The 13,852-nt window shown below is 38.2% G+C and overlaps 2 long non-coding RNA genes across 2 annotated transcripts in view; one reads left to right on the forward strand and one right to left on the reverse strand.

The window, feature by feature from the left end:
- Positions 1–4,255: 4,255 nt before the first annotated feature.
- Positions 4,256–5,602, reverse strand: LOC113906189. The gene is made up of 2 exons (XR_003514812.1): positions 5,371–5,602; positions 4,256–4,564 (listed from the first exon to the last, which is right to left on the reverse strand). It is a non-coding gene; the product is annotated as an uncharacterized LOC113906189 (long non-coding RNA).
- Positions 5,603–12,700: 7,098 nt separating this feature from the next.
- Positions 12,701–13,852, forward strand: part of LOC113906879 — a 108,737-nt gene continuing 107,585 nt past the window's right edge. The window contains exon 1 of the long non-coding RNA XR_003515012.1: positions 12,701–13,035. This is a non-coding gene — a long non-coding RNA (uncharacterized LOC113906879). The remainder of the gene's footprint in view (positions 13,036–13,852) is intronic.

A 13,852-nucleotide genomic window follows, 5' to 3' on the forward strand; every position in this document is an offset into this window, starting at 1 on the left:
AAAAAAATGAAGACATAGATTTTAATAATGCAGTTAACAGTATTGATTTGATGACCACATTTAGAATGATCAACAGAGGACATTCTTCTTAAGCATTGTGTTTTAGCAAGAATTGGCCATTATTAGCCATGAAGTAAGTTACAATAAGTTTCATGAAGTTGGTATTAAATGAATAGAGATAAATTAGAAGTTGGTTATTTTAAAAACTAATAAAAGTTATTTCTTAATCTTGGTTTTACAAGATTAAAAAAGCTTCATAGATGAAAGAAAAAAACATACTTAGAACCTAATTCTGTGTTACATTTGGAAACACTGGGTGACGCACCAGAAAGTGCACTTAGAGGAAAATGATCTTAAATGCTTAAAGGCTAAGTGTATAACTTAGGAAAAGGTTGACAGAATAAACACAGTATAAAGCAGGAAGACACAGGAAAAGGGAGGAAATCAATGAGTTAGAAAACATAGAATCACCATGTCAATGTTGTTTTCATGACAAAACAGATGGATGTATTTGAGTGAGAAGAAGACAAGTCTAAACAACATAAAGATTGAAAATGGGGTCTTAACCTATAGCAGAGATGAAAATGATAGATTACCAGGAGCATTTCTAATGTGTTTGAAAATTTAGACAAAATAGACCAAGGTCTAGGAAAGTATCTTTCCCTTAAATTGGCTGAAGAAATAGACAAGCTATGTACTACTTACTCAATAGTATTGAATAGAAAATACTTTTAAAATTTTTGATAAAGAACATCCAAATGTTTTACTTCCCTTTCGAAGACTGTGCTATTTGAACGTTTCATGCAAACTCAATAGATAATGAGGGAATACTCTTCAGCTTAATTTACAAGGCCCATGTAGTTTTTATTGATAATAGAATCAGACATTTGGTAGGAAAAAAGAAAATTGCAGACTTACAGCACTTATTAACACAGATCTGGAAGTCAAAAGCATTACTGATAAACTGAATTCAACATTATATAAAAAGGATAATGCATCATGATGAAGTTGTATACATTAAAAATCAGGAACATGACAAGGATGCCTATTATCACACAATTTCTATTCATCATTGTCCTGTAAGAAAAAGAGCAAAAGAGAAATGGCATTTTAAGAGGGTGTGACTAAACATATGAAAAGATGTTTAATTTCAAGTGATCAACTAATTAAAAGACCACGATGAATACTATTTTACATCCAATAGATGGAAAAATTAAGAAATACGACAGTACTGATGAAGAAGATGCACATCAAGAAGATTTCTAAAGGTGGGGTTGTAAACTGGTACACTTTGGAAAGCAATTGGACATTATCTTGTATAATTAAGCATTCATGTATTCTAAAACCTAACCATTCTACTCCTGCATGTATGTATACCTTAGATTCGTGCATATGTGCGCAAGAGTACATGTGTGGGAATGTTAAGGCAGCTCTGTAGCCACCACTGACAAGAAAATAAACAGTTGTAGGTTTTGTAATTTTATTTAGCAGTGAGAATGACCTGAGAATAAAGGGATGATTAAATAAAGCAAGCCTTAGAAGCCTACGTAAAGTTTTTATAAAGCTTAGAAACAAATCTAAGCTATATTATTTTGGAATACATATATTTGTATAAAAGCTTTTTTTTTTTTTTTTAAAGTAAAAGAGCTCAACATTCAGAAAACAAAGATCATGGCATCTGGTCCCATTACTTCAAGGCAAATAGATGGAGAAACAGTGGCAGACTTACTTTTTTGGGCTCCAAAATCGCTGCAGATGGTGATTGCAGCCATGAAATTAAAAGACGCTTACTCCTTGGGAGAAAAGTTATGACCAAACTAGACAGCATATTAAAAAGCAGAGATGTTACTTTGCCAACAAAGGTCCGTCTAGTCAAGGCTACAGTTTTTCCAGTAGTTATGTATGGATATGAGAGTTGGATTATAAAGAAAGCTGAGCACCAAAGAATTGATGTTTTTGAACTGTGTTGTTGGAGAAGACTCTTGAGAGTCCCTTGGACTGCAAGGAGATCCAACCAGTCAATCCTAAAGGAAATCAGTCCTGAATATTCATTGGAAGGACTGATGTTGAAGCTGAAACTGCAATACTTTGACCACCCAATGCGAAGAGCTGACTCATTTGAAAAGAACCTGATGCTGGGAAAGATTGAAGGCGAGAGGTGAGGGGGATGACAGGATGAGATGGTTGGATGGCATCGCTGATTCAGTGGGCATGAGTTTGGGTAAACTCCGGGAGTTGGTGATGGACAGGGAGGACTGGCGTGCTGCAGTCCATGGGATTGCAGAGAGTCAGACATGACTGAGAGACTGAACTGAACTGAACTGAAAGGAGCATGTAGTAAGAATTCATGGTTACCATTTCAGAGTGAGAGTGAAGCAAAATAGAAAGATGAGAAGGGACAAATGAACCAATTAGACAATATTGGTGATGCTTTAGTTCTTGGTTGAAATGAGCTTTTTTAATTGAAGTATATATGATTGATTAGTGTTGTGTTAAATTCTGCTGTAAAGCAAAGTGACTCAGTTATATACATGTATACATTCTTTTTTAATATTTTTTTCCATTATGGCTTATCCCAGGAGATTATATATAGTTCCCTGGGCTATACAGTAGGACCTTATTATCTATCCATTCTAAGTGTAATAGTTTGTATCTATCTCCTAACCAAACTTCCAGTCCGTCACTCACTCCCTTCCCCGCCATGGCAAACACATCTGTTCTCTGTGAGTCTGTTTCTATCCTGTGAGTCTTGTTTCTGTCTGTGGTCTGTGCCATAATTTAGATTTCACATGTAAGTGATATTATATGGTATTTGTCTTTCTGAATGACTTCACTGAGTATGATAATCTCTAGTTGCATCCATGTTGCTGCAAATGGCATTATCTTTTTTATGGCTGAATAATATTGCATTGTAAATATGCACTGCATCTTTATCCATTTATCTGTTGATGGACATTTAGCTTATTTCCATGTCTTGGCTATTGTGAATAGTGCTGCTATGAACATAGGGGTGAATGTATCTTTTTGAATTATTGTTTTGTCTGGGTATATGCCCAGAAGGGGATTGCTGGATCATATTGCAACTCTACTTTTAGTTTTTGAGGAACTTCATACTGTTTTCCATAGTGGCTGAACCAACTTACATTCTCACCAATACTGTAGTGGGGTTCTGTTTTCTGCACACCCTCTCCAGCATTTGTTACTTGTAGACTTTTTAATGATGGGCATTCTGACTGGTGTGAGGTGTAGTTAGGTTATTGTAGTTTAGATTTGCATTTCTCTATTAGTGATGTTGAACATCTTTTCATGTGCCTACTGGCCACCTCTTTGTCTTCTTTGGAGAAATATCTGTTCAAGTCTCTACCCATTTTTTTGATTGGGTTTGTTTTGTTGAGTTTTGTGAGCTGTTTGCATATATTTGGAGATTAAGCTTTTCTTAGTCATATCATTTGCAAATATTTTCTCCCACTCCTTAAGTTGTCTTTTCATTTTTTTTTTCTTTTTCTGGCTTTCTTTGCTATGCAAAAGCTTGTAAGTTTGATTAGGTCATATGTATTTATTTTTTGAAATGAGTTTCTTGATCATTTTATATCCTTAATGATGTTAGCACATGTGTTGCTTTGATTGTTTATTACTAACAAACCATCCCTAAACGTAATTGACTTGAAACAATAACCATTTCATTTTTCAAATAATTCTGAGTTGACAGGTATCATTGGCTGATTCTGCTCTAAATGGTGTCTAGAGCTGTGCATGGGATTTTCCAGGCAAAAATACTGGAATGGGTTTCCATTTCCTTCTCCAAGGAACCTTCCTGACCCAGGGGTCGAACCTAGATCTCCTGCATTGGCAAGTACATTCTTTACTATTGAGCCACCAAGGAAACCCCGGTACAGTAGTACAGTATTTGTTTTTATTTAGTCACTAAGTTGTGTCTGACTCTTTTATGACCCCATGAATTGTAGCCTGCCAGGCTCCTGTTTTTCAGTACTTCCCAGGGGACGCAGTGGTAAAAAAAAAAAAATCTGTCTGCCAATGCAGAAGATGCAAGAGATGTGGGGTTAATCCCTGAGCTGGGAAGATCCTCTGGAGTAGGAAATGGCAGCCCGCTCCAGTATTTTTGCTTGGAAAATTCCATGGACAGAGGAGCCTGGCAGGCGACAGTCCATGGGGTCATAAAGAGTCAGACACAACTGGGCACACGCATGCACACACATACACACATACACACACACAAAATTTTCTAGGAGGCTGATCAGGCTTGAAACATCCAAAATAATTTATTCACATGATTGGCTATTGATGCTGGCTGTTTCTTGGGTACTCAACTCTCCCACTTCAATTCTTCACACAGCTGTAGTTCTGTCATGATGGCTGGATTTCTTCCTATCATGATGGCCGGACTTCTTCCTATCATGATGGCCGGAATCTAAGCAGTAGCATCCCAAGTGAGAGTTCCAAGAAAAGTAGAAGCTGTAGGTTCTCTTGAGGTCTTGGCTTGGAAGTCTCAGAACATCACTTTCTCTACATTGTATTGTTCAGAAAACTAATCTACAGGACAAGCCTGGATTAAAGGGGAAAAGGAAGAAGAAATTTTACCTCTCAGTGGTTATATATATGCAAGAAGAAAAAGGCTTGATGGCAGCCATCTTTGGAAATTAGTTACCATAATATACCCGTGGCTATAGCAGTTCATGTTCCTGACATGTGGAAAATGCGTTCACCACTTCCTCAAACACCGTAAGATTCAGGCTCAAGGCTCATAATTTTGTCTTCTGAATCAGTTTCAGGTATACATGAGCAACCATTGCTGCAGTTTCAATCTAAAGATTGGAGAAGGAAATGGCAACCCACTCCAATATTCTTGCCTGGAGAATCCCAGGGACAGAGGAGCCTGGTGGGCTGCCATCTCTGGGGTCCCACAGAGTCGGACACAACTGATAAGATTTAGCAGCAGCAGCAATCTAAAGATGCACGAACTAAAGAACCAACTTTTCTGCCCCCGCTCATCCGGCATACACTGGCAAGACAGGCAGTTGACACTCTTGTTCAAAAAGAAGGGAAATTGGAGTACAGCGCAGTAAATGCTCCATAGTAATTCTGAACTTAAGTTGGGCATATGTCTAATTCATCATGTTCTGTGAGCAGAGAATGTGTGTCAGTTAGGACCTAATTCTAATCCCTTGGGAGTGATTTTCAAAATTGTGGCTCTATTCTGAGGCCTTTTCCATGAGACATAGCAAATGTTTGGAGCTGAGAAGCTTTCTCAACTTGCTCCCTATTCTTAAAGGTTTAAGGCTCAGAAGCCTCTTTTTATTTTGAACCATCTCTCCCTTTAAGACTAAACTGATGTAATTCCTTTAAAAATACCTTTTATTTACTGTGAAGCAAATTATCCATTCCATTATATAAAAGGCATGCCCACGAATCTGTTCAAGATGGACATTGCTGGGGTCCAGCCCCAGCAGGATCCAGGGGTACCCTCAGGATGACGGCTTAGGCGATAAGGATAGCAAAGCGGAGAGCAGGGCTTGATCTTCCTTGATAAACAGAAAGCCAATAAAGCTCCTGTGTTCCAAGGAGTCATCCTGAAAGAAGAACAGAGAGAGAAAAGGAGGGAAAAGGAAAAAAAAGAACGACACGGGGAGACCCAGCTTCGGTGAGCGAGGCCCATAACTTTATTTTCAAAAGGAACTTTTATACCTTGACTTGTACATAGAGGGAAATGAAAGATGCAAAGTCAAACAGAGTCAGTCCAAACATTATATCTGTTTTGTCTTTATCGAAACCAGGATTTTTTCTGCATACCTTTCCCATAAACAATGTTGTGTACATTATCTTCTGGCCTTGGAGGCCTGTGGACATTTTATGACCCTTTTTTGATAAAGGCTGTTCAACCAGAAAACTTGTTTTCCCTTAAAGTGTTTCTTCTTTATTTCTCCCAGCCTCAGAAAGTACTAAACAGAGTTACATTCTCAGGGAGCAAAGGTGCAGTAAGTTACAACAAAGAAAGAACCAATTAGCTCAAAGGTCTGATGTGGTTAATTCCAAAGCTGCTACTTGTTTTTCTTACATTCCAACTATGTTAACCAACGCACTCCCAGGTGCACAATGGATAAGGGATATGGGAACCTGGCAGCAAGCATTGGCCCAATAATGAAGCCCTTTACCAGTACTATCTATTCTAATAATTTTTCATCCCTTAAAGGACTCTATGCTCATTAGGACTTTTAGAATGTTTTGGCTTCCTGTGCCTTTCAAGGTTGGGGAGTTGTGAACAATCATGTGTGTTAATTGCAAGAGTATGGATAAACCTGTCAGGCAAGCTAGAAAGCCAACAGAGGGGTTAAAATAGAAATATTCCTTTCATGCCCAAGAGACTTATTAACTAAAGCCCTAAGTTGACTTTTTCCAGAGAAAGGTGGTCAGGGATAGCCCCCTGTTAATGTCAGAAGAGTTCGTCAAAGGCACAAAATAGTAAGACAGATTCTGGTTTTGGGGTAGATGCTCGAGCAGATTCAGGGGGTCCCTCGAGGCCTGATCTGCCTTTGCCTGTCAGGTCTCTTCCACATGACCTTTGTCATGGGTGGGATCTCCCGTGGTGGCTCCCAGCAGGACATCTCTCTCTCCTCTGAGCTGAGATTCAGGGCACTGAAGGACAATACCCTTGAAAATCTTAGATACCTGTTGTCTAGCTTAGGGGACTACAGTCTGTGCTCATATGATTCTTAGAAGTCTTTTTGTTTGCCTAAGAGATCTATGAGTTACTGGCTTAAATATTTCCAAAGTCTTAAAGGTTATTATAGCTGCACCCTTGATGCCATGTTTCACTAGCAGTTCCCTGGCTTTGATCTTTGCCCACAGGGCATTTCCTTCTTGAGAAACTCTTGCTATCTGGACAAGGTGTTCTGGGCCCTTTCTGTTTTTTATAAAATTTTCTCCGAAACTGAAGTTTCTTATTTAGTTCATCTCTTTCTTCTCATATTTGATCATGGCCAGTTAAAAGAAATCAGTTGGCATTTTCAGTATTCTGCCTGGAAATCTCCTCAGCAAGATCTACAAGTTTATTAGGTTACTTCTCCTTAGCAATTTTCACAAGTTTATTAGTTCTATATTTCACATTATTGCAGGGGAAGTGCTGCCTTTCACAAGGGTTGTCATTTAATGACAGTTTCCTCTAGCCACCGGTGTTTCCTGAAGATTCTACAGCCTCCATTTCCTTCTCAAAGTTAAAGATACATGTTCAGTTTTGGGCCACTAGAACCCTTAGTGATTTAGTGACTGAACAACAACAACGATAGTTGATTTCCAATGTCAGTTTTAGATGTACAGCAAAGTGATTCAGTTATACTTGTGTGTGTATATATACATGAATATAAATATATACATATTCTTTTTAGAAAAAGATTTTTTTCACTCGATTTGTTTAGTTTGTTAAGGGGATCTTACGTTTACGAAACTGTAAAGAGAAACTTGATAATGAGGATGAAGGTACTTTAATCAGCTCAGATTCTATTTTAGTCAAATCCAATTTAGTTGTAGATATGCCAGATGCCTGCCCATGATTAAAATTCTGAATGTCAATAAGCTAAGATGCTGACTGCAATATCTACATCTACACAAAAATTATGTCATTTAAAAATATTTCTAAGATTTCTATGCTTTCAAATTAGTACTACTGATAATAATTTTCTGTATTTTAATTATAAATTAAATAATAGCTAATGATAATGGAGAGTAGAGTTGTATCCCTAGATCTTTCAGTTAGTAAACAACAAAACTGCAGGAAGTCACTTAACTGCTTTGATCTTTAGATTGAAACAAATTCTAACAACATTAAACTCTCTCATTATATATTGCTTTACAGTTTACAACAGAGGAGGAAATGGCAACCCACTCTAGTATTCTTGCCTGGGAAATCCCATGGACAGGGGAGCCTGATGGGCTATAATCCATAGGGTTGCAAAAAGTCTGACATGACTTAGCAACTAAACCACCAACCACAGTTTACAGAGTATTTTCATTTTTACCATTTTCATTCCTTTATTATTTTTATCATACTTTAAAAATATTTATTTGGCATGTGGGATTTTTTACAGTGGCTTATGGACTCTCTAGTTGAGCACAGGGCTATAGTGGTTGCAGCGCACATGGATTTCAGTAGTTGTGGCACGCAGGCTTAGCAGCTTCGTGACTTGTGGACTCTTACTTCTCGGACCAGGGATCAAACTCACTTCCCCTGAATTGCAAGGTGAATTCTCAACTACTGGGCTACAAGGGAAGTTGCTATCCTACTTTTTTTAAACAATTCAGAAATTGAGGTTCAGGAAAGTATCAATAACTTACTAATCATAGTAGTTCAGTTCAGTTCATTTCAGTCGCTCAGTAGTGTCCGACTCTTTGCGACCCCATGAATCGCAGCATGCCAGGCCTCCCTGTCCATCACCAACTCCCGGAGTTCACTCAGACTCACGTCCATCGAGTCAGTGATGCCATCCAGCCATCTCATCCTCTGTCATCCCCTTCTCCTCCTGCCCCCAATCCCTCCCAGCATCAGAGTCTTTTCCAGTGAGTCAACTCTTCACATGAGGTGGCCAAAGTACTGGAGTTTCAGCTTTAGCATCATTCCTTCCAAAGAAATCCCAGGGCTGATCTCCTTCAGAATGGACTGGTTGGATCTCCTTGCAGTCCAAGGGACTCTCAAGAGTCTTCTCTAACACCACAGTTCAAAAGCATCAATTCTTCGGCACTCAGCATTCTTCACAGTCCAACTCTCACATCCATACATGACCACAGGAAAAACCATAGCCTTGACTAGACAGACCTATGTTGGCAAAATAATGTCCCTGCTTTTGAATATGCTATCTAGGTTGGATATAACTTTCCTCCAAGGAGTAAGCATCTTTTAATTTCATGGCTGCAGTCACCATCTGCAGTGATCTTGGAGCCCCCAAAAATAAAGTCTGCCACTGTTTCCCCATCTATTTCCCATGAAGTGATGGGACCGGAAACCATGATCTTTGTTTTCTGAATGTTGAGCTTTAAGCCAACTTTTCCACTCTCCACTTTCCCTTTCATCAAGAGGCTTTTTAGTTCCTCTTCACTTTCTGCCATAAGGGTGGTGTCATCTGCATATCTGAAGTTATTGATATTTCTCCCGGCAATCTTGATTCCAACTTGTGCTTCTTCCAGTCCAGCATTTCTCATGATGTACTCTAGTTGGTAGAGCATATATATGTTAAGGGGAAAGATGCTGATGAAAGAGAGTGATTGAATATGCAGAAGCAAGAGGGATAACTATACAGGAGAAAACATGAAGGTAAGATTCCTGAGAAGGAGGGAGGTGATATTCTCTAAAGCATAGGCAGCTATTGGTCCTGGGAGAAGGAACATCTATTCTAATATAGTAGGTCAGAGAGAGAAGAAAATTGGTGCAGGTGTATATGGGCTTGTAGATTCAGTAGTGGAAACTTAAGTTCATCTGATGCCTTCAGATCTTTATGAAGTTGGCAAGGTAATCTACTGTGAGTGAAGAAAGATGAGCATGAATAAGATTTCATAGGCTTGTTGCAAAGAATGGAAGATCAACTCCATCAAACAAACATAGTAGGATTACCAGATACTGGTAAACCCCATTTGAGGTTAATAATAATAAATAGGTGGACTTCTATGATTCCCCCTCCAAGTAGTCTGACTTCTCAGATTTAAGAATAGAAAAAGTAAATGGCAGATTTAAGGGTCTTGTTCAACAGATAAGCTGAAAACAAAGGCCAAGAAATTTAAGATATTGCCAATAATGTTGTTTAAAGGATATTATTTAAATAATGAACCATGAATCTGAACTGAATAAAAAAATGGAGAGAAAGGGCAAAAAGCAGTGTGATAGAGAAAGAAAGAGAATGTTCTGGTGAATCGTATCAATGCACTGAAGATCGAGAAAAAAATACAAAACTCAGAATTTTGGTAGTTGAAGAATAAATACAGAGACGTGATTGTGATCATAAGCAAGAATGCTTGGAATAGTGATTTGAGAAGAAACACATAGATGATAGCAAATGAAGTGCATGATTGTGGTAAACTAGGTTATTGGAGATAAAGAAATGAGGCAGTCAAGGAACTGAGTTCAGATTGTGGAAGGATGATCTGGTAGAGTAATGATAATGCTCAGCATGATAATAGAGCCTGAAGCATAAGAGAAGGCTGTGTGAGTTTAGTAGGATATTTTTAATAAATGAAGGAGAATAATTGGAATGCCACTAGATGCCAAGTGACAAGTTTCAAGGGGGAAGGAAACGTGATGCAAACAACGTGAGTCTTGAAAAGCACATAATATTTTTTACAGAAGAATGTGGGAGCAACGATCTAGAGTGAAGGAGAGTGTCAATGCTATTTGGATTTTGAAAAAATAGACAATTACCACTTGAAAGCAATAAAGAGAAAGAGGATCTTTTGAAGAACTGTGTCCCACTTATGGCGAAGATGCGGAAGGAATGCTTGGAGAAAAGATTGAAAATAAAGGGAAGCATACTGCTTTTAGAGAGGAAATGGAAGTGAATGGTGATAATGATACAGTAGCACATTATGGCAAACAGCAGGTTGGGGGTGGGCGAGCAGTAGTGAGTGGGAAGAGGCTGGGAGAGCTTTCACTTTGGATGTTGACTGTGATAATGCAGGGTTAAGAGTCATAGCCGATTTAATCTCAGTGTCCTAAAGTTTAATCTGTTTTACAGTGACATAGCGTATTTATTAACTTTTGAAAATATTCTTTGTGTGCTAGATAGGGGAAAATTATTAGTTCACTACTTATTGGTTGCAATGTTTTATATGTCCCTTAGATCAAACTTGTTAATATGTGGTTAATAGCTACATTGATAATGATGTATTAAGGATCAAAGGAACTGAGCTGAAATATCTGGTGGTGAATTAATCACTTTCTTCCTGTATTTTATTTAAAAATTTTTTATTTAAAAAGTTTTTTTTGGCTGCAGCATGCAGGATCTTATTTCCCCGACAATGGATTGAACCTGTGTCCTCTGCCATGGAAGTGCAGAGTCTTAAAACCCTGGACTGCCAGGGACCTTCACCTGTATTTTATTAATTTGTACTGTGTATATTTTATAACATTTTATTAGGTATTTGTAAGCTTAAAATTAATAGATCTTCCTGTTAAAATGTACTGTATTATCATTATGTAATGACAATTTCTATATCTAATCATGCTTTTCTCTTTAAGCTTGTTTTGTCTGATATTAATTTAGTGATGCATGCTTTAAAATTATTTTCTTGTTATATCTTTCCCATCATTTTACTTCCAACTTTTCTGTGTCCTCATATTTTAAATGTATTTCTTTTGAACAGAAAGTATCTTGATTTTTAAAGTCTAATCCCACTCACAGAAGAAACTGGTGGGCTGCAGTCCATAGGGGCGCAGAGTCAGACACAGCTGAAGTGACTTAGCATGTATGCCCTTTAACTAATGGGTTTAAATCATTTATATTCTTACTATAGTTATGTTTGAAACTGTTTCTACTTTACATTTTCACTGTGGAGCTGAGAAGAGTAGTAAAGTAATTCTGGTTTCAAATGGATAGTAATTCATTGCTACTCACCTCAGGAAAAGTCAAAACAAGTTTAAAATTCCTTTCCATTCCCCCACTAAAACAAAAACTACAACAAAAATTTTTTTTAAGTTTCTTTTCTCCTTAAATACTCAAAGTAGGAAAAATGATGGGCAAAAATGTCATCTGTATTTTTAATAAAAAATAAACAGTGTAAAGCCATGGTCTTATGCTTCTAAACTTCTTGGGACTTATGGAATTTATTATGTAAATCTCATAATTCAAGTTGCCTACCAAGTTGAATTTCAAGTGTAATTATTGTTGCCTGTTGAAAGTATATTAATTTGTTAGGACAGGAACAGTGTATGGAAGTTACCTATGTGTTGTCCATGAATAAATGTCACAATTTAAAAACAAATTACTATTTTTGAGGTAACATATTTGAAATAAGGTAGTATGTGTGAGAGTTGGACTGTGAAGAAAGCTGAGTGCCGAAGAATTGATGCTTTTGAACTGTGGTGTTGGAGAAGACTCTTGAGAGTCCCTTAGACTGCAAGGAGATCCAACCAGTCCATTCTGAAGGAGATCAGCCCTGGGATTTCTTTGGAAGGAATGATGCTAAAGCTGAAACTCCAGTACTTTGGCCACCTCATGCGAAGAGTTGACTCATTGGAAAAGATTCTGTTGGAGGGATTGGGGGCAGGAGGAGAAGGGGAAGGAGGAGAAGGGGACGACAGAGGATGAGATGGCTGGATGGCATCACTGACTTGATGGACGTGAGTCTGAGTGAACTCCGGAAGTTGGTGATAGACAGGGAGGCCTGGTGTGCTGCAATTCATGGGGTCGCAAAGAGTCAGACACGACTGAGCAACTGAACTGAACTGAACTGAGTATCTATTCAGGGACTGGGAGTGGGGATGGACACTCTGAGAAGTAAAATAGCTTAGGGTGAAATACCTGGTTTTATGGAAACTAATCTTTAGAAGCTCCAAAACTTGGCCACCTGATGTGAAGAGTCGACTCATTGGAAAAGACCCTGATGCTGGAAAAGATCAAAGGCAGGAGGAGAGGGGCACGACAGAGGATGAGATGGTTGGATGGCATCACTGACTCAATGGTCATGAGTTTGAGCAAGCTCCAGGAATTGTTGAAGGACAGGGAAGCCTGGCATGCTGCGGTCCATGGGGTCGCAGAGCCAGACATGACTGAGTGATCAAGAAGCAGCATTGTCTTGTATACTATGGAAAAATAAAAGAGCCATGAAAGATAAAAGGACTTTGATACTTGTTGTTACTGAGAACCTCAAGTAAAGATAAAATGCAATGTTTTCCTTAAATGCTATTGGCCACATAAGGAAAACCCATAATTGAAAACTGAGATTACTGTATACTTAACTTTGTTCTCTCTTCCCAGGGCCATGGCCACTGCATTTGCTGTTGGAGTTGTGAAATATACTGAAGCTTTGTCTGGATTCCAGGTAATTTTTGTTTTCTGTAGAATTGAGATGTGGATTTGAAATGTATTAAAACGGATATTTTAATCCCTGAGAATCCCAAATTTGGTTGTTAGTGTGTTCTTCGTGTTGGTGACTGCTAGATAAAGAGTATGCTGTAATGTGAAAAGTGTAGGTGCTAGGCATTAAGTTCAAATTCTACCTCTTCATAGCTGTATAAAGCTGAGCAAGTCAACTGAGCACAAACACTTCGATTTCTCCATCCTCTGTGCTGGTTAACCTGATTGGTGGTGGGGTGATCCTCTCATGATGTATGTGTGTATCAGATCATCTTGTTGTATACTTTATATGTCTTATAGCTCTGTCAATTATACCTCAGTAAAGCTGAAAAAAAAAAAAGTCTCCATCCTTGAACAAGACATATTAAAGCCATTGCTCTGCCTATCTTATAGAGGAATTGTGAGACTCAAATAAGATAGTGTATGTGAAATCTTTTGATACTATAACACATTATAAAAATGTTAGCTATGTTATTTGGAGTCTCCAAAGCTGCTATTGGATAACATGGCTAGTATTGCCTTCACATGGATTCTTTAGTAATCATGACTTATGTGGTGTTTTTGCCTTTATATTTGTTTCAAGATGAGGATTATAGAGTCTAATGGGTTTAGTGGTTAGATGGTTGTGTTGTATATTCCCCCATTTGCCTCTTAAGAACCACTTTCTGTCCTTCTCCAATATGCTTTGTGCCCAGGGAAAGGTGACTTAACACATATCTAAATAAGATTCTTCTGCCCTCTGGCCTCTGGTTAGGTTTGGACAATGGGAGGCATGAAGCAAA

Source organism: Bos indicus x Bos taurus, chromosome 16, assembly GCF_003369695.1.
Source record: "Bos indicus x Bos taurus breed Angus x Brahman F1 hybrid chromosome 16, Bos_hybrid_MaternalHap_v2.0, whole genome shotgun sequence".
NCBI lineage: Eukaryota > Metazoa > Chordata > Mammalia > Artiodactyla > Bovidae > Bos > Bos indicus x Bos taurus.